The 19,890-nt window shown below is 38.3% G+C and overlaps 2 protein-coding genes across 5 annotated transcripts in view; one reads left to right on the top strand and one right to left on the bottom strand.

Moving 5' to 3' along the window:
• Positions 1 to 19,890, bottom strand: part of LOC114876962 — a 75,126-nt gene that overhangs the window by 22,168 nt on the left and 33,068 nt on the right. The window lies entirely within an intron of this gene.
• Positions 1,319 to 19,890, top strand: part of LOC114876959 (microtubule-associated protein futsch-like) — a 33,611-nt gene continuing 15,039 nt past the window's right edge. For both annotated transcript variants that reach the window (XM_029188959.2, XM_029188958.2), the window contains exon 1: positions 1,319 to 1,597. The gene's annotated coding sequence lies outside the window, so the exon portion shown is untranslated. The remainder of the gene's footprint in view (positions 1,598 to 19,890) is intronic.

Genomic DNA, 19,890 nt, shown 5'->3' with positions numbered 1-19,890 from the left:
TAACGCAGGTTGGGGTCAACGGTGTGCATCCAACTGTCCGTTGACGCAGTTTATCCCTTTTTTCCTCTCGGTTTCTTCTCCTTTTCCACGTGTTCCTTCAACGTGCAAACGCAAATTCCGCGGGATTCAACGTCTACAGTCGAGGAAGAAGCAGCACGGTCGAGGGCACAGCTAGATAATCATCTGATCGATGACTTTTTCCCTATCCTTTGTTCCTTACTTTGTACATACACCCTGTTTCTTACGTTGTTAGACAAAAGAATTTATTTTATTACACTTTTTGGGCAGCGAACAATTTCCTTTAAACTCCTTACCATTTGTACGTTTACGTAATCAAATGTTACATACTGTCAGACGATTAAACAGTTGCATAAGCGTCGATGAAATGCATTGACAAGTTACGACGGTGATTTACCAGACAGGGGAAAGTTTACAAGAAACGAACGAGTTTATTGTTCGATTATGCCGAACCGTTCGGACCGATTGCGCCTAAAAATGTATTACTATGATGATTAAAGCGTAATTACGGTGCAGGCATAAAGCAAACGTAATGAACCGTACGACGAACTTATGTAACCAGATTTTCACAACGTTGCACGTACAGCAATGTGTTACATTTTTTCGAGAAACGTTACTGTATTTCAATTTAACTGTCGTTTATTAATTTACAGAAATCTGAAATTCAGAACGAAGGAGATAGCAGACAGAACGTTGAATTTTCCTTGTGAATTATTTAAAAATTCACCAGTCGAGAGAGAAAAATTATTCTTACGCCACTGGAGCGATAGGATTAGAAGAAGCTGCCATATTCACAGGTGAATAGTGCTGGGAATGAATAGGAACAGGTTCACAAAGAAGGGGTTTGCCAGGTACCACTCGTCTCTCGAAAATCGTTGCATATTAGTTACAGGAAAATGGTACAGAAAATGGCCCCTCAAAAATTATCCAAATAAAATTGGACATATCCTAGCAGTAAAACCTTCCAAGAGATGAAATTGAACCGTTTTTTTTTTTTTAATTCCACCTGGAAGACCTAATAAACCCTGGTCACCCAGCGACCATCCTTAATATAAAAAAAAAACCTTCTTACGCCATTGTAATAAACACCGACCGAACGGTGTGTCAGGTGAGTTAGTGCTGCCACCTGAGTAGGAAAATCCACAGGTGAACGTTGGTTTGTGGAGTGTTTTATTCGTGAAAACGAACAGGTCCACGTAAGAGGGTTGCCGGTTCTCCCCCCTTCTATGCCGACCATTTGTCATGGTAGTGGAGGGTACAGGACGCATGCGTGGAACGGTCTGGGTCCCTAACCGAGTGGAGAGGCCAGCTCGGAGGACCCAAAGTGTGTTTCCATCGCGAGGGAAGGCCTCGGGTCGTGTTCGTCTCGTTGGTGTCCGGTGTAGTCGTCAATTTTCCCGCCTTTCCATCCACCCTCGTATCGATTTTTCGTCGATAAAAATTCGTGCGAGTGAAAAACGTGATACCAGGGACTTGGTGAAACCTCTTTGAAAAAACTATCCCCGTGGATCCTGGAACGATTTTGTCTTGTGTTTACCAGTGTGCTAAGTGTGATGGGGATCTAAGAACGCCGATGAGGGTGAGTTTATCGGTAAATCGTGAATATTTATCGTTTTAAACACTTCTATACATTTTCACATAGTTTAATTATTCCTATCGTATAGTATCTGGAATACTGAGGATCCAAACGATTTTATATATGAAAAGTCGTTCCGATTGCGTTCAGAAAATGTTCCCTACGGAAACGCGTTAAGGTCTAGGGATTAGAACCACTAAATTTCCCGGCGCAGAACGAGATGCACGGCAACAAAGAAGGGTGTCTGGGAAGAGCACTGACCGGTGATTCGAATGCTTGATGCGGTGATAAAGCCACCTTCTTCGCTCTTAAACGCTCTTTGTTCGCCGGCGCCGCATAAAAATGAGCCGCGGTATTAGACCCCTCGTGGAAACGACACTCTAATTACTAATAATTAGTATAAAAAACGAGCAAGATTTCTTATTTGCTCTCGCAAGAACAGCCAGTGACGCAAATGATGTAAACAAATAGAAGACATCGGTTTCATAGATAATTGCAGTAATTATATATTTCTTAGGAAGATTAGAATTAGCATTAGACGATATTATTTGAATTAAATCGAAAGAAAAACAAAAAGAAATGAAATATTCTTCAAGAATCTGAATGAAACATTGATGAGTAAAATTAGCGGTTGATCTGAATCAGGGTAGAGGAATGAATGTTAACGTCGTCCAACAAATGACTATGGTTTCGTCGTGTCTGTTAGAGGCAATCGGACGATCGGTTAGGGCATTTGAAATTGTGATTCCAGGCGTGTCCACGAAGGAAGGAAAGGTTAGGACGAACGGACGGACGTTCCTACGTGCACCTCCGTACACAGATCGAATCGTGCTAAGCTAATGCGAACATGTATTCGTTCGTATGTGGGTAGATGTATCCATGGAGGAATCTTAAGTATCCTTAAGTGTCCTGGGGCCCTATCGTGCCGAGAGAAAATCACCTAGACAACGTATGAAGTAGGGGGAAGCGTTATGCTATTGGAACTGGAAGTCATTTCTTCTCCGGATCAAGGAGATTCTGAATTTATTTTTATTAGATATTCTATTCAAATAATTTCTAATATAAAATTATTAATGGTTTATCGTTCAGAGAGAAAATTGCCTAGACAACGTATAAAGTAGGTGTATTTCTTCTCCGGATCAAGGAGATTCTGAATTTATTTTTATTAGATTTTCTATTCAAATAATTCCTAACTAAATTATTAATGATTTATCGTTCAGAGAGAAAATCACCTAAACGACATATGAAGTAGGGGGAAGCATTATGCTATTGGAACTTTCATTAGATTTTCTATTCAAATAATTCCTAATAAAATTATTAATGATTTATGGTTCAGAGACAAAATCACCTAGGCAACATATGAAGTAGGGGGGAAGCATAGGTGTATTTCTTCTCCGGATCAAGAAGATTCTGAATTTATTTTTATTAGATATTCTATTCAAATAATTTCTAATATAAAATGATTGGTGATTTATCGTTCGGATGGCGAGTCGAAAAAACAGAGAAAAATTTCATGTTTCAAAGAAGGCGAAAGAGTCGCACACGATTAGCCGCGAACGAAACCATAACTCGTCATCTATATGGTTCCTGTAAAATTTCGCCCGAATCCGGTCGAGCCTCGGCTGGTCCACGGGTTGCCGTTCAATCCCATCCATGTGTTTTGCATATGAGATCGAAAGTGTGTACGTGACGCACACGCAGCGCGAAAAATGGGAGCGTGTGGGTTGGCCGTTGCCGCGTGTATGGGTAGCCATGAAATGCAGTCGAACCGGCTGTGGATGCATGCACCGTGGCCCGGCTGCACTTTGTACGCCCAGAACACACGAGACACGTTGCTCGTGGATTTTTTTAAAGATCCTTCTTCTTGCGAATCGGGAATGGGGCTGGGATGTAAATAATGGTCGATGACGAGCATTCGAAATATACAAATTTTTTGGAAACTTTCATGGAATGTTCCAACAAATTTCTCTTTGTTCTAAACAAATCATAAAACCTTTCGGTTATGGAAGCAACGTTATCGCAAGGCACGTGCATAGAAAACCTCGTCGGACGTGTTTGAAAAACAACCAAGCCCAGGACGCGAGTGTAACGCAGAGGGTTAATTCATTCGTTTCGCGTTGTTCCACTGTTCTTGCACGGCAACGTGCAAGACGAATAAACACGAAGAAGAAAGAACGAAGAAAGGCTCGTAAAGCTGGTCCGCAGCCGTTGCACCTCGACCAACATCCACTACGCCGCGAACAATGCATCCTGACGTCACGTGGTTACACCTGCAACGCCCTGCAGTTGCATGTGCAACCACCCCATAAAGTACCCAGTGGTCCTTTTATCTCGAGAACGAATGATTTCTAAAGGAACACCCTTCGTGCACAATTATAATCTAGAATATAATGAATTTTCAATCGATATTATTCCAAATGATTTTGCACCGAACGAAAGGTATTTTCATTCTGTAGGACAATGTTTTCGGGCACGACGATCGGTTAGACTTTCACCATTTAAAATTCGTCTGACTCTGAGAAGCGAGTCATCGAACAGCCAGTTTCCTCTGGACCGGATCGAGAAAGAGGCCTCGCTAAATACCTTATTACTTTTGAATTAACATATCTGGGTACCAAGGTAACAGGACTTTGGTGTTCGCACGCTCCCCGATTCTTTCCTCGCCATTTGGGTCATTATTTCGGTTCAATTTCGAGAGGACTAATTGACTTTCTTATCTTTCTCTTATCTATTTTTGACTCATCGCTAACTGCGTTTACTCGTCGTTTCATTTACATTAGGATACTTTGGTTTATTCTATTTGGAAGATTATCTTTCATTTAAACGTCTTGAATTTTTCCAAATGTTAGATCAGAAAATTAATTTATTTGGTTTATTCTATTTGGAAGATTATCTTTCATTTCAACATCCTGAATTTTTCAAAATGTTAGATCAGAAAATTAATTTATTCTTCTTTATTTTTGCTCTGTTTATCTGCACAAGGACTGCAATGGTGACATAAATTCGATGAATATATTCGGGGTCAACCGGATTCGAATGACGCGTTTGGCCCAGGAAATAGAGCGCGCGATAAAGTAATTAATTAATAACAGAGAGCAAACGGTTATTTAGACAAGAGGATTTTATTTAAAATCCTCTTTGATTGAAAAGGTGTTCAGGTATTCGTGGAACGCGCGTTCCCAATTCGATTCGTCCCGATTTCCGCAGATTTCTTTCCTTTTCTCCGTCAACGCTTCGACAGCGTTCACTTATCTCGTAGAAATTCCTTGGACAAGTCGCAGCAATATGTTAGCCCGTGTCCGCAAAAAGTTCTCTCATTCTTCGTTTATTACTAACGTTATATCTAATTGAAGAAAATTGCAACGCGAAACGATTCGTTCCTTTTTTAACTAATCATACATATTTTCCTGTCAGCCATTGCTTTTTATCGCGAACATTGATTGTAATACTAGAGAAATATGAAGCAAAGTTTATTCACCTAACGCAGTCACTTTCCGACCATTTCACTGAGAACAAACACCAGTAAATAACAATTCTTCCAGGTAAAACAGGAACAGGTCTCTGACGCGGGGATAGAAATTCAAGTGAAAAATAAAATTACAGGCAAAACAACGATTACCATAATGAATACACGAGATATCTATTGAAAAGTCGGTAGTTGCACTTCGAAAGTCACCGGTCGCGTTGATAGAAACTCAAATGAAAGCTGTTAAGTGAGTAATCAAGCAACGAGAGGATTTCTTCTGGCCATCCATGGGGCGCAACTGGTTTTTCTGTTGGCCGTATAGAAATCCTCAGTCACGAGGACGAATCGTGATCGACTAGCAATATTCGAAGAAGCGACGGTAAACGTTCGTTTAATTGCATCCCTCCCTGCGCTATGCATTTTTGCACCGATGCAATTTACTGCAGCGCCGTACGGCACCGCCTTAAGCACGAACATTCCGCGAACGTGTAGCCAAGTTATTTATTAAAAATGATAGACGCGTTGAAGGAAAATTTAAAAAAGTTGGAATGCAATTAAAGAGGCGAGGAATCACGTTTTTGGAGACCGATCTCTCCTCGACCGGATGTTTAGTGAAGTACCATTAGCAGTCAGGTTGCATTTCCCTGCGAACGAGGTGCAAAGGTGATTTAATCAACCTTTTTATCGTAACGGTAACAGCAAGGACGTTTCCCTCTATTCTTCCTCGTACCGGTACATCAAGCAACGATTATCACACGTACCGGTATCGCGAGCATACCGATACCGTTTCCACGGAAACTGGAACACGAAAGCTGTGGAAACTAAGTAGAAGAGATCTAAGAAGAACAGGAAGAGTTTGATTTGAATTGAGAAGAAAACGCGACGATTCCAAGACAATTAGTCATTAATTATAACGAATTCATTAGAATATCTTTGTATTGTTAATTTCATTGAAATTCCTTGTTGAGAATTCTAACCGGATTAGACGAGGCGTTTCACTGCAAACACGAAGAAAACGACCTCGATGATGTCACCAAAACGACATTAGGACGTCCAACTTTCATTATGATGGTATCCAGCTGTTGCCGATTAATTTCTTTCGCCATTTCCTGCGGCCACGATGCTTCTCGTATTTTCATCGAAATGAAAATAGGGTTTTTTGAAAATTTTATTCCGGAACATCCGTAATGTCGATGGATGGAATAAAAAGAGATTAATTAAATTAACCTTTCCATGGTGGAATTGTCGCGGTTACATCGAATCGTCCTTGACGATGCGGTCGGGATTCCTTTAAAGGTTGAGTCGAGCTTTCTCCGAGCATAAGTCATTTCGAATTCCCGGCAATCGCGACTGAACACGACTCGAAAGTGCAGTCGAATACCTGCTTTTTTTTCTGATAATTGCCAAGAATTTTCCACCTGCCACCTGGAGAATTCCTTTGTACGCCATTGTAATTTGTACTTGACCAATTTTTCAAAGGAAACTCTTCCTCGCTACGTTATTTCGTGTCTAATAAACATTAACGTTAAGTTCGCAACGGAGCTGTTTAATTAGATGATTAACGTCGAATTCATGAAGCGTTAAAAATGAGCAGAATGAAACTGAAGGTGTAAATGAAACTTTTTACACGTTATTCGTACCTAACACGCTACGTTACATCATTCTTCGCATCCGTTACACCAGAAATTTCAGAAACTTTGTTGCTAATTTGGATAACTCAGGTTCGGTATATAACCTAAATTTACTACAAAAAACCTATTAATTTGGTTTCAGAGCTGCATGTCTTACCGTTTTTGAGATATCGTGGTAATTGTACAATTTTGGGACTACGTATGCGCTATTCGATACTGCGCATACACAGAACCTAACCTAACCAAACCTAACCTTACCACGACATCTCGAAAACGGTAAGACATCCAGCTCTGAAACCAACTTCAATCGGTTTCTTGTAATTAATTTAACTTATATACCGAACCTGAGTTCTCAATTTTGATGGGGCCATTCGGAAACAGAGCCGCAAATTTTTCAGTATTCCTATAAAATCATTTTTCATATCCCCGATTGCATTCTACCTTTCGAAAATTTTATTTTATGCAGCCTAACTGTAATTGCCCGCATGCTCTTGTTTCTCCAATGGGCTCTATCTATCAATGGCGGAAGTTCAACAAACGTGCTCGACCATACAAATGATTCTCGCCGTTACTTTTTAAAATAAGAAATTACAGAAAATCCAGGAGATCCAGTTTGCATTAGAATCCGAAAAGGTGGCATTTTATTCTTCTCGGTCTATGGTCAGCCAGTTTGGAGCGGATCTGGTATGCCCAGAACGCCCGATAAAGTCAGCATCCGCTTTTCTCAGCGTTGCATATGGACACGCGATACCCGGGCGCAAAGGAACGCGAGAACAGGAACAGGAATATGGTTGTCGTAGCGTTCTCGATCGCCCAGTATGGGCAGATCGGTATGGCGGATTTCTAAGCGGCCTTACGCGCGTTTCAACGCGCACGCGAGCCAGCAGCTGCGACACTTTCACTCGCCCGTTGCCAATGTCCGATCGGCAACGAGCATTCGGTCCAATAGCTTTAGCTAGCGTTACAGTCTCGTTCGAATGGTCAGGGAACCCAATCTCCTTCACAGACAATCCGATCCAGCGAGGGGTCCCTTGGGACTGGATCCAAGAAACGCGTCCAAGAGGCTGAGAACCAGGATCAGAAGTTTCGTATCATTTCTCTTTTTATCATTTGAAAGTGTATCAATAAATACATGAGCGAACGAACATTTTATGTAAGATTTCTTTTTTTTTTTTTTTTAAATTCCATTCGAAGGATTGTGTAAGAATTTTACTTCGCCAATGGAGCATTAATAGAATTACTTGAACGGCCCACGGTTGAATTCCAGCCGACCATATTGGACCGACTGATTCATTGGAGAACGATTTGTCTACCTATCCCAAGCTTCGTATCTTCGTTTTTATCTTAACACCTGATTCTTTTTTTTCATCGAGATTCTTGACATGATTCCAATGCACAGTGGAATGTATTGATATTAGCAATAATTAGCAATTCTGTATAATGTATCTCCTTGACTTAGTTATTCATTTGTACTCATTTTTTATCATCTTTGGTATGAATTAATTTCGAGCACAGTTTGTTTCGTTACAACGATGATTAATTATTTTTCAACCATCATCATGGTTGTTAACGTTTGCAAGGATCATCTTGAAATTTGAATATAAACCATGATGGTATGCTAAACACGAATGCAGAATTCATCCTTGGATAGGATTTACGTGGAACGAGATTTATTCTTCTGGCTCGTATTTGAAATTCAGCTGGATAAAACTATGCTTGATTCACCGTGAGTTCAGCTCGCACTTGGTACACCATGGTCATGAATATTGAACAGAAGTTCCATGTACGTAGCTATCCTTCATTCTGTTTCTTAACGGTGAGATAATCCCATTGTGCAACGCCTATTTTTCATTCAACGCGTTCGATTTTTATACCGATTCCTTCGATTTTCTCGTTGAATGAGTTAAGGTAGCCCTGGAAGGAAAGGTCAGTTCCAAGGAGCATAAACTTTATAGCCGATGTTCCAAATCTACAGTTATCTTCGGAATTGCCTCAGGTATCTTTCCTAACCGACATCTGTTCGCCATTCCTGTCTGTTTACAGAAGAAACCATCACATGTTCCTAAACTGAAGACTTAGCTAATAAATCATAGTTTTGAGTAAAAATATTCCTTTGGAATTATAAACAATACGTGTTCATGGTTGTATAATAGGACGTTGGAGAAGAGCGATAAGGCGCGGGAAAAAAGAAGCTAATTAGAAACAGCAACGCGTTCATTTGTAAAGCGCCGTTCTTTGTACGTCAACGAACTCGTATCATCGACAGTTTAGCGGTAAATTATTGGACGTTCGTTGCTTCTGACGAGCGGAACGGAAATATAATGAGCGGTATACAGAATTTTCTAATCGCCATTGAATATCAGACATTATTACAGGGAATTTGGAAAATTATTCATGGAAGTAAAAAGGGAATTATTGATACAATAACGAGAGTCCCTTTTTTCTTATTAGAATTCACAAAGACGTTCTCCACGAAATGGCACGTGTACGACCTTTCAATGGCATTTCCACGACATTTTTGGATGTAAATTTCACTGTTCCGAGGTGCTAAAAGGAGGAATGTTATATAGATAAGATTTTATGAACACGGAAGCAAGGAGAGGAACTTTGAACGATGTTAGCCTGCAATCATCGATGATCAGCCGGTGCAAGAAATAAGATAATCCGTCGATTAGGAATCGACGATTTGTCTCGTGCTACCTCGACCGTGACACGACCATTTTCAAGGCTACCATTGCTATTCTACGAGCGACGTAGAAGATGATACACCCCTGGCAAAAAAACAAATAGACCGATCCTCGTTGCAAATCGCTGCGAGTTTCGCTTGCGGTACACCTCGAGGAACGTGGATCGCTTAATGTCCATCCTGAGATACTTGATATATCCAGAAATTGAAAAAAAAAAAGAAGTAGAATGACTGAAAAGATAAGACATCTAGAATTTGTTAAATTAAAATTGATAATCATAGAATTTGATAGCCTCAGAAGATAATGGATTTAAAGCTGTCGATCTTGGAATTATTGGGAAGGTGTTATTAGAATGATTCAGAAAACATGGATGACTATAGAGATGCGAACGAGCCTTTAGTTTTAATGTATATGATCTCTGGTGCAAAGGTACTTTTAACCGGCTTAACAAGCCATTGCAAGTTTAACGAACTGTAATTGAACGAGAAGACTATTTTAATTATGCTAAAACCTTGTCAATTAGACGTTTCAACGACAGCAATGAAATTGCTGTTCCTAAGCTTCAAATTAAGAAACCTGAAGCTTTTAAATTAAATATCCTCCCCCCTTTCGATAGACCGAAAATTCTAATGAAACTTAGAAACTGATAGAGCCAAGTGTTCTCCAGCAAGCGTAACGAACTGTTTGCAATTATGCTAAAACCTTGTTAATTAGACGTTTCAACGACAACAATGAAATTGCTACTCCTAAGCTTGCGTAAACTTCAAATCGAAAATTAAGAAAATTAAAAATCCTCCCCTGTTTCGGTAGATCGAAAATCCGGAGTCTAATGAAAATTAAGAAACCTAAAGCTTTTAAATTAAAAATCCTCTCCCCTTTCGATAGACCGAAAATCCTAATGAAACTTAGACGATAATGGACTTAGAAACTGCTAGAGCCAAGTGTTCTCCAGCAAGCGCAACAAACTCTTTTGCAGACAGCTAGATTGAATGAAATTGAAAACAATCATCAAGACTATTTTAATTATGCTAAACCTTGTTAATTAGACGTTTCAACTAAGCTTCCATAAACTTCAAATTGAAAATTAAGAAACCTAAAGCGTTTAAATTAAAAATCCTCCCCCTCTTTCGATAGACCGAAAATCCTAATGAAATCCTAATGAAACTTAGACGATAATGGACTTAGAAACTGCTAGAGCCAAGTGTTCTCCAGCAAGCGTAACGAACTCTTTTGCAGACAGCTAAGACTGAATGAAATTGAAAACGATCATCTACACGGTCTAGCCGGGTTAGACTCGTCCACAGCAAGGTCGTTCTGTATCTCCTCTCTCCATGGACTCGGTGTACTTTCATTTCGAAGTTGTCGGTGTCGTTGGCGGCCGTTTATGGCTATTAAATTAAATTCCACGTCAGTCAGTTTGTTCGAAGGCGGTTGCTCAACCGACAGAATGCAGAATGCGAGCTGCTAATACATGCCTGGCCATTATTCAAGTTTTATTGGAATCGCGGTCTAAACGCGCGTGCCCGAAGAGAAATCTCGACTTTTGCATGCTGGAAGTGTTCGAGGAAACACGAGGAATTATATTGACCGGTAATTTGCACGACCGGATTCGGTTTCGTTCTACCAGTCGGTTAGGTATTTCCTTTTTCTTCAAGTATACCCGGTAGCCATATGGAATATATGACAATACTACTGTTATCTTAGACGTTTCGAGAAATACCCACGCGTGTTCTTCGAGTGTGGGTCGGCAAGGACCCCGAGGGGCTGGACAAGCTTAGCTACCGAGCGCTGCAACTTTACCTGTCCCACTTTCTAATCAAACCGATCCAGCCTGGTCCAGCATTCGGTTTCTGCATTTCGTTCGCCATATCGGATGATCTTTCGAACGTTCCTTCGATTTCAAGACACCCGAAACGACCGTGTTACCGATTCAATTTTAACAACGAAAGTGGAGAATGTCTTCCGAGATCTCAATGGATCTAAAATAAATTGAAAAATATGTCGTGTCATTCTGGATAAATCTCGATTCACCAAGTGACTAAGATGGGATTTCCAAGACAGGAATAAAATTGTTCTTTAAACAGGATAAAATAATCAATTGCTACCTCATCTCGAACAGGATGTGTCTGATCGATGCGATTAATTGCAGCCACTGCTATAAATTCTCTGGAAACTGCATCGATTTTTATGGTAACGATATCGAGGAGGAAATAGAAATTCAAAGGAATAGAATTTTACTGGTAAAAATGATTTAGATTTCGCGACACGGTGCGTGCGCAACGAACCTAGAAGAACGTAATGAGGCAACAGTATGCGCATAATTAGCGATTTCAGTGAAGCAGCAACGGCTATTCCGCAAAGAATTCAACCTTCATTACACCGGTGCCACGCACCGTCTCGAAAGTAACGCGAGCAATGCTGCAATTAGAAACGTAATTTGAAAGGGAAACTGGACGTTTTGAAAACGAAAACGAAAACGAGACTGTAAACAAGATCCTTTCGCCTCTCCGAACACCGTTTCATTTATTCCATAGGAATATATTCCGATCTTATAAATTTTCATCGAAATCAAATAAATGAATCATTCCGAGGCAATCTCGAAAGTAAATATGTAACTCGGGTAATTTTATAATATTGTTAAACGCGTTGCTCGACAAATTCGTCAAATTAATTAAAACTTTCTTTCGGTTAATTAACTTCGTTACCCATAATTTACAGTAACTAATACAGCTCGTAAGTTGATAATGTGGTGGCCCCGTCGATAACAGTTTAACATAAACGTACCGGTAATCGAGCGGTATGCCAACTTTTCTTTTGCAAAACGAACAACATGTCGATGTTTTATTTATACGCTCGAAAGGCTACGCACGTCCATACTTGTGACTGCGGCATATTGTTCATGCGTGAAGCATGTAGGCAGACACCCGGCTAGAAATGTGTAAAAATCGACGGTTAGATCAACCGTGACGTCGATGATTCGAGCTGATTTCTTCCGCGGTCGCTAGGTAAATGATGGAGACGAAGAAAATTCAAGAAATAAATCCAGTAAACTACTTCTTATTTCAACGAGGTATTCCACCAAGGAACTATAGAGTTATCCAAATTGAGTATCACATCTTCAAATTGAAATAAAACGCAAAGTAGTTCCCCGCTCTTTTTTGCGACCAAATTTAACAAACGAGTAATTTTTCACGAGGAGAAGAGCAAGATCGGATGATTAAACATCATTAAATTTGTTTTTGGGGTTTATGGAAAGTGAAGTTTACGCCAATAATCCAAAGACTATTGACGAGCTGAGTTCGAAATTGAATTCCACTTGCGTGAAAATATAATGAAAAATTGGGTGGAACGCATCGGGCTCGTAAAAAAAGCCGAGAAGGACATTTGAATAATATTGTCTTTGATAATTAATGTCATACAGTAGACTATGTGTTAAAATAAAGAATCGTTTTATTTCAATTCGAAGATGTGACATTAAATTTGGATACCCCTATATTAATTCCAAAAGTTTACGCGAACCCGTTAACCCAGCAGCATTGTTTCCCTTCCTCGTGGGTACTTCTTTAATTAATCGTTTCCTTTCCAACGCCCTTACGGTTCCTCTACCAGCACGAAATTCTCACCTTTCGAGAATTTTCATCGATTCTACTGTAAAAAATTGCCAATATACGGTTAATTAATTTCGTACGGTACATATTGAAAGTCGGGAAGTGATTACAGGCTCGTGCCGGCACACTCGATGAATTCTAGCGGTTAGGAGATGATTCACGTGGCAATAACAGCGTAATGATTACGGAACGAAGGCTTCGATAATTAGCGTACGTTCAGAAAAACCGAGCTCGCGTTTAGAAAAAAAGGAAACGAGACTCGGAAGAAACTCGACGATTTATTTTTCCGTCGAATGAATTACTTGATGGATTCGTTCTTCGCGTGTTATCGTTGATGTTTCTTTTTCTTGCAGCGGTAATTAAGCATTCCCGTTGCGTATCCACGATTCTATTCATCGCGAGCGAGTTATGTAAGTGAGAATATGAACAATAAATTGAGATAAAAATACACAATGGATAAATATTGCGATTATCCCGTTTCAAGTACGCGAACTTAGTAGCGAGAAAAGATTTATGGGTAATGTATTTGCATAAAAGCTATTCGTTTCTTATATTTATTTCATATGAATCACAATGATTCTTAATGGAAAATACATCGGACACCTTCTCAATCATTTCCGATCACCGTAATGCAATTTATCACTGTTATTTCTTGCATCAATGCTATCCGAACGTCGACGCTCCTCGGAGACTTTAACGCGCGGTAAGCGAGCAACCGGTGATTTCAACGATGGGTTCATTACACGTCTCGACAATGGCTTGTCAACATCATCAACGTGACACACGGAAGCAATTGTTTGTAACTAACTTCAAAGAGAAGTTCTTCCTCGCTCTTTATCCGTTATGCAATAGGTTTTCCAACAGGTTTTTCAGTCATTGAAATAAAATTAAAAAGAGATGTTAAAAAATTAGGAAAACAATTATGCGAAAGACATTCTGGTATGTCAAAGTGAAAATTCAATAAAATGTTATAAAAATTGTTTGATTTCTGAATATTTTTAATATAATAGTATGAAGTTCTGACCTAGTTTCTAAGGTGCTACTTTAATTAGAACGAAAGTTTCTTTTCTCCTTCGACAAATGAAGCCATTGATACCTCAACTAATTAACACGACACTGTAAATTAATCCTATGATTTTAAGAAATTTCTCTTGGCCCAATGAGCCACTTCAAAAGCAAAAGTTTCATCAAATCTATGTACATAAATAATTATATTATGATACATAGGCACCAATTAAATTGCAACGATATAGTTAATTAGAACGTAAAATTAATCAGAGATGGGAAGAAAAAGGCAAATTAAACGCGCATCCACGTGGTTAACCTTGCAAATCTGGTTACAGATAATTATCAGCGAAAGTGACGTCGTAAAATGTTGTAAAAACCACAGGATATGTAAAAAAATATTTAATTGATTGGAGTATTTCTGGTTCGATGTTGTCGTAGATATACTAATTCCTGCAGAACCGGAACTTCAAGCTCGAAATACTTTCGATTCCATTAATAGACTTGACCGTGCAATCTTATATTTAAAATTTCATATTGCATATTGGATTTGATAAATCAGTAAACATATTTTCAAACTATCTTGTAGTTTTTTTTAATTTGCATCCTGTTCCTTTTTTTTTAAATAAATTTAACTTAGCAAATGATTCATACACCTTCTGATTCACCCACAGTCAAACACTCAAAATGCTTCCTAATTTTTTAAATATAAAATTCAAATATTGTTCTTAGGTAACACCTTTTGATGGTCATATATTTTATGAAATCATTGGTTATTTTGTTCATATTTGGGGATTTCTGTATCGCACTTTACAAAATTACCAATGTTCAAAGCATAATTGTTACTTGACACAAGAATAAAACAGTAAGAAATTACTGTAATTATTAATTATAAATAATCAGGTAATTCCGCTATTTCTGGTTCGACAGAAACTCGATCGATAGAAACCGGAACTTCGAGTCCTTGCATCTAACAGTTCACTGATAGACTTGACCATGTAACAAGATGTGACATTTTAAAGAATTTACATTTTATAAATAGACTTCACACCACGCTGCTGACGTCTAATTATCTGCTGTTTTTCCTTTTAAACGAAGCAAACATGAAAGTCCTTTGAATACTTCTAAGACTTCCTATTGTGATTATTTCTTTTTTTTTTGATGACGTTATCTGATTATATCATTAACTTGAAATCTTATACTGATCTTATTGCAGTCCAGATTACCAGAGTACTATTACAACTGCGTTTTTGAAAATATTAAGTTCGATAATTAAATCCACAACCTTCGTATTTATTAAAATCCACTAAATAACAATGTTCGATAATTGGAAAATGTGAATTTCAATTGGGTAAATATTTGTCAATTAATTCTATAATGATCTGCACCGAATTCAATGATTCTGCTCGATTGCACAGAGACAGGTACACGGGCGCATTGCGTGGGTGTACGTATTGTCTCGTAAGGAATGTAGAAAGTAAAGTATCTTGGGTAACATAGACCCCTCTTCTCGATTCGAGCTAGAGTATAGGTTGTCGACTGGCGAGGATGCGCCTAGCAAAGTCCAACGCTATCATTATCATCATCATCATCATCGTCCCGCTGTCGACTGGTTTCGCGCGGTAGAAAGGTCATTCGAAACGGCTGACTGCGAGTGCAACGCGCAACGGTGGTGAATTCATTAGAAAATGACGTTTACTTTGGTCAATTCCAAATTTTCGTCGCTTGCAAAATTCGGGACTTAATGGGGCATGGAGAAACGATGATTACCGAATCGACAATTTACGAGGAGAAATTTCATGTAGACACTCTTAAGTGACTTTTTATCCTGGAAGTTATTGAATAACATTTGTTGATCTCTTTTTAATGGCATTTCCTATGGACTCCTTTTGGAAATTTTTAAAAAATAGAAAATGGCATTTTTTATGGACTCCTTGAAATTTTTAAATTGTACTCAATTATTTTATTAAGTATCCAAATTTTAGAAAGAAAATAGAAAATGGCATTTTCTATGGACTCCTTGAAATTTTTAAATTGTGTTCAATTATTTTATTAAGTACCCAAATTTTAGAAAGAAAATAGAAAATGGCATTTCTTTTTAATGGCATTTTCTATAGGTTCCTTTTTGAAATATTTAAATTATATTCAATTATTTTATTAAATACCCAAATTTTAGAAAGAAAATAGAAAATGGCATCTCTTTTTAATGGCATTTTCTATGGATTCCTTCTTGAAAATTTTAAATTATATTCAATTATTTTATTAAATACCCAAATTTTAGAGAGAAAATAGAAAAATTCCAAGAGTGTTTAAGGAAGAAAGATTCATAGAGAGTAACCATCTGACATTTAAGAAATTCTAGAGAGCATCGTTGCACAATAAGTGCATCGACAAGCGCGTGGAATGATGTTATGTCTCCGACACATGTAATTTATGCGTGTACATATTAGTATCCACCACATTCCTCTTTGTGTGTAAATCTAACAAATATTTCGAACAATGCCTAATACACTTTGAATTGTTAACGGAAAGGAAAAATGACAGAAGGATGGATATCGTTTAAGATGGAATCAGTGACTCGTCCGGCTAGCTCGTTTACCACTGATTACCATGCACGTGGCGGTGTAATTAAAAACTCTGACTGGCACACTTTGAACCGACACTTCGAAAATCTCGAAGTAAGTAATGTAATCATTGTTACATCAGCCTCGTTCAAGGGTTACGCACAATAGGGTGGCTGTGTTATCGGGGAACCATGAAATTGAACGGTTACACTTGTAATTAAGCATACAATAGTTTGTAACTGGTCGTTCATTTGCGTTTCAGACGTCCACAAGCTTTTACTACTTAACAATGGACGTAATTGCGGAATCCTAAGGACTTTCATTTTGCAAATTATTAAAAGAGAAATTGTATTTTCAAAATCCACTTTTTCTTTCTTAAAAAGTAAATCATTTACAAAATTAATAAATGTAATTCAGAACGTATACAGGGTGTCCCAGTTTCAGTGGTCCAAAAGCAAGTTGGTGATAGAGGATATTATTTCCGACAAAAAAGGTCCTATAATAATATGTTCGATTTTTGATGGTTCAAAAGTTATTTCAATTTTAGTGATTGAATCCACGAATCGAGATAATTTTTCTAATAGAAAACCCATTTTTCGCGAAGACACTTTATTTCATAAAGATACTTTCGAAGTTAAAGACCAAATACCAAAATCAGTAATTAATTATTCAAAATAAAGAGATACTTCATAAACTTTTCTAGCAAACAGAAAACAATTTGTTTCTCTGTTTGATAGCCACATTAATCAAGTATTTGAAACCAATCCACCGAGTACTTCAGTCATAGTGATCGATTTTGTTCGATCACTAATCACTAAAATTGGAATAATTTTTGAACCATAAAAAATCGAACATATTATTATAGGACCTTTTTTGTCCTCTATCACCCACTTGCATGAAACTTGGACACCCTGTAGTAATGTTCTGTCTGTGTAATGCGTTTATCTTGTGGACAGAAAGAACGGATCAGGTATAATTGCGTGCGAAACGGTCGTGGAACTGGTCGTTCCTTGGAAATCAGTTTTATTAGGGGCGGGTTCTTAGCGCAGGAAAAGGTGGACACAGAACTGTCTTTCGAGCCCTTACAACGACTAATAGTCATTCTCTACGGCACTGGCTTTGTCTAATAATACCGACGTTGGTATGGATTCGCGTAAGATAATATCCTCTTCTCGAATGACGAAGATTCCACGCGAACAGCGAGCAGGAAAACGCATTCGCGATCACGGAACGTTGAATTCGTCCTCGCGGACTTGAAATTATTTTTCCCAGGAATACGTTTTCGCGTGACGTTAAAAAAAAAACATCTATTTGCAAATAATTTCAACCGGTTTATCGATCGATCGATGATAATTTTGTCGATTGATTTTCCCTGAACATTTTCGATCATTAAAATTCCATCAAACGTAAAAAACAACATTCAAGGAGACAAAAACAAGTAATCTGAAAAATTCATCGCACGATCGAACGACGTGCCGAATTTTCGCGATTGGTGGACGCGTGAAAAATAATGAACGATCCAGGGGTGTGCTAATAGACCGTGTTGAATTTCGGTTTCTACCGAACGCCTGTTATGCATAGATAATGCTGAAAAGTTGCGCAACATTTTCCTGCCCGATTACGATCAAGGTGAAAGTCTTCGAGTTCGCCGAAGCGAAACGTTATCAGCAGGCGAACCTCGTAAATTATAGACAATGTCGTTAGAGAATGTCCTTTAACGACGAGCATGGACATTTTCTAGTCCGAGGATAATTCCAAACAAACAGATATAGGCATTCAATATTTTACCTTATATTACTCCTTTGAATTCAAATTTAAATTTTAAAAAATCTAGAAATTTGAAGAAAATTAGAAAAATCTAAAGATTGAAGAAAATTAGAAATTAGAAAAATCTAATGATCTGAAGAAAATTAGAAATTAGATAAATCTAAAGATCTAAAGAAAATTAGAAATTAGAAAAATCTAATGATCTGAAGAAAATTAGAAAAATCTAAAGATCTGAAGAAAATTACAAAAATCTAGAAATCTGAAGAGAATTAGAAAAACCTAAAGATCTGAAGAAAATTAGAAAAATCTAAAGATCTGAAGAAGATTTAAGAAATCTAAAGATCTGAGGAAAATTAGAAAAATCTAAAGATCTGAAGAAGATTTAAGAAATCTAAATTTCGGGCCATTTTGATCCCGAGCACCGCGATCCTTGATTACGTTACCAATCACGGTGAACCGGTGGTTAAATCGAAAACAACAGCCGGACTAGCTGGATAGGATTATGTCACTGGCGCAGAAAGGAGCCTGCCAAGTCGACCTGGGTGAACGCCGAGGCTCCTTTCCTCGCAGGACTTCACTCTGGCCCCGGGGTGAATCAGTCCTTTGTGCCTGGCTCTCTCAGGGTCAACCGCTTTCGGTGCAGTATATGCCTGCAACGTTTACACGTACACGGAGCGAACACGTCCGTTCGTCTGACCGTGGTCTACAGGGTGTCCTAGAAGTCCTAAGTAGCGATTAGAATTCCTACCTAATGGAGAGAACCTCCATTTCAACTCAGTTTTGCATTTCACCTTTAATATTTCTTAACTCTAGGACGACGGACCATGGAGAGAGCCTGAAATTTCATTTTTTACATTTCATTTTTAACTAACGTTTCATACCAATAGACAGGGGGTGTTTTATTATTATGGATTCTAGGTAAAAATGGAATCTTTCCTAATTAATTTTGAAAATTTTTCTAATATTTTTATCGATGGTACTTTATTATAGGGTAGTATAAAGTCTCAACTTTTTTATCTTTTTCTGACTCCTTCAGTCAGTATCTTTTAAGTTTGAAACGGAACTCGAGCGAGAACCTTTCGCCAGAGTATAAGCAAAGAATCTGAGTCTTCTTCAGCATCTTTACGTAACTTCGAGCAGAGAACGTTGCTAACTGCGATTTAGTACGCGACCCGATGCTTTACAATCTCTCTCTTTCTGTATATTCATTAAAATTAAATTTGAAAATTCGAAACATTCTATTTCCTCGAATTTTCAGATAAATTTTCATAATGGAAGATTTCATTTGTACGATATTCTACGATTATCATAATGAAAGGGTTTAGACAGAGACAAAGATTGCGTCGTTCAAGAGCGGTTTCCTTCGCAGCCGCAACTTATCCTGCTCCTTTTCTTGTCCCGGCTCTTTTTGTTGGCGCGACGTTTTAGCAAAATCGAAGAAAAAACAGTTGGGAAGACCGTGACTCTTGCTAAAGGGTAGTGGGAGGTTCTCAGGAAACGAAACGATGACGAAGAGAGTATTAGAACGAGCAGACAAAGTGGTCGTATAAACTCTTTGAAGAATTCAA

This window comes from Osmia bicornis, chromosome 7 (genome assembly GCF_907164935.1).
Source record: "Osmia bicornis bicornis chromosome 7, iOsmBic2.1, whole genome shotgun sequence".
Taxonomy (NCBI): Eukaryota; Metazoa; Arthropoda; class Insecta; order Hymenoptera; family Megachilidae; genus Osmia; species Osmia bicornis.
This window is presented reverse-complemented; position numbering and strand designations above follow the sequence as displayed.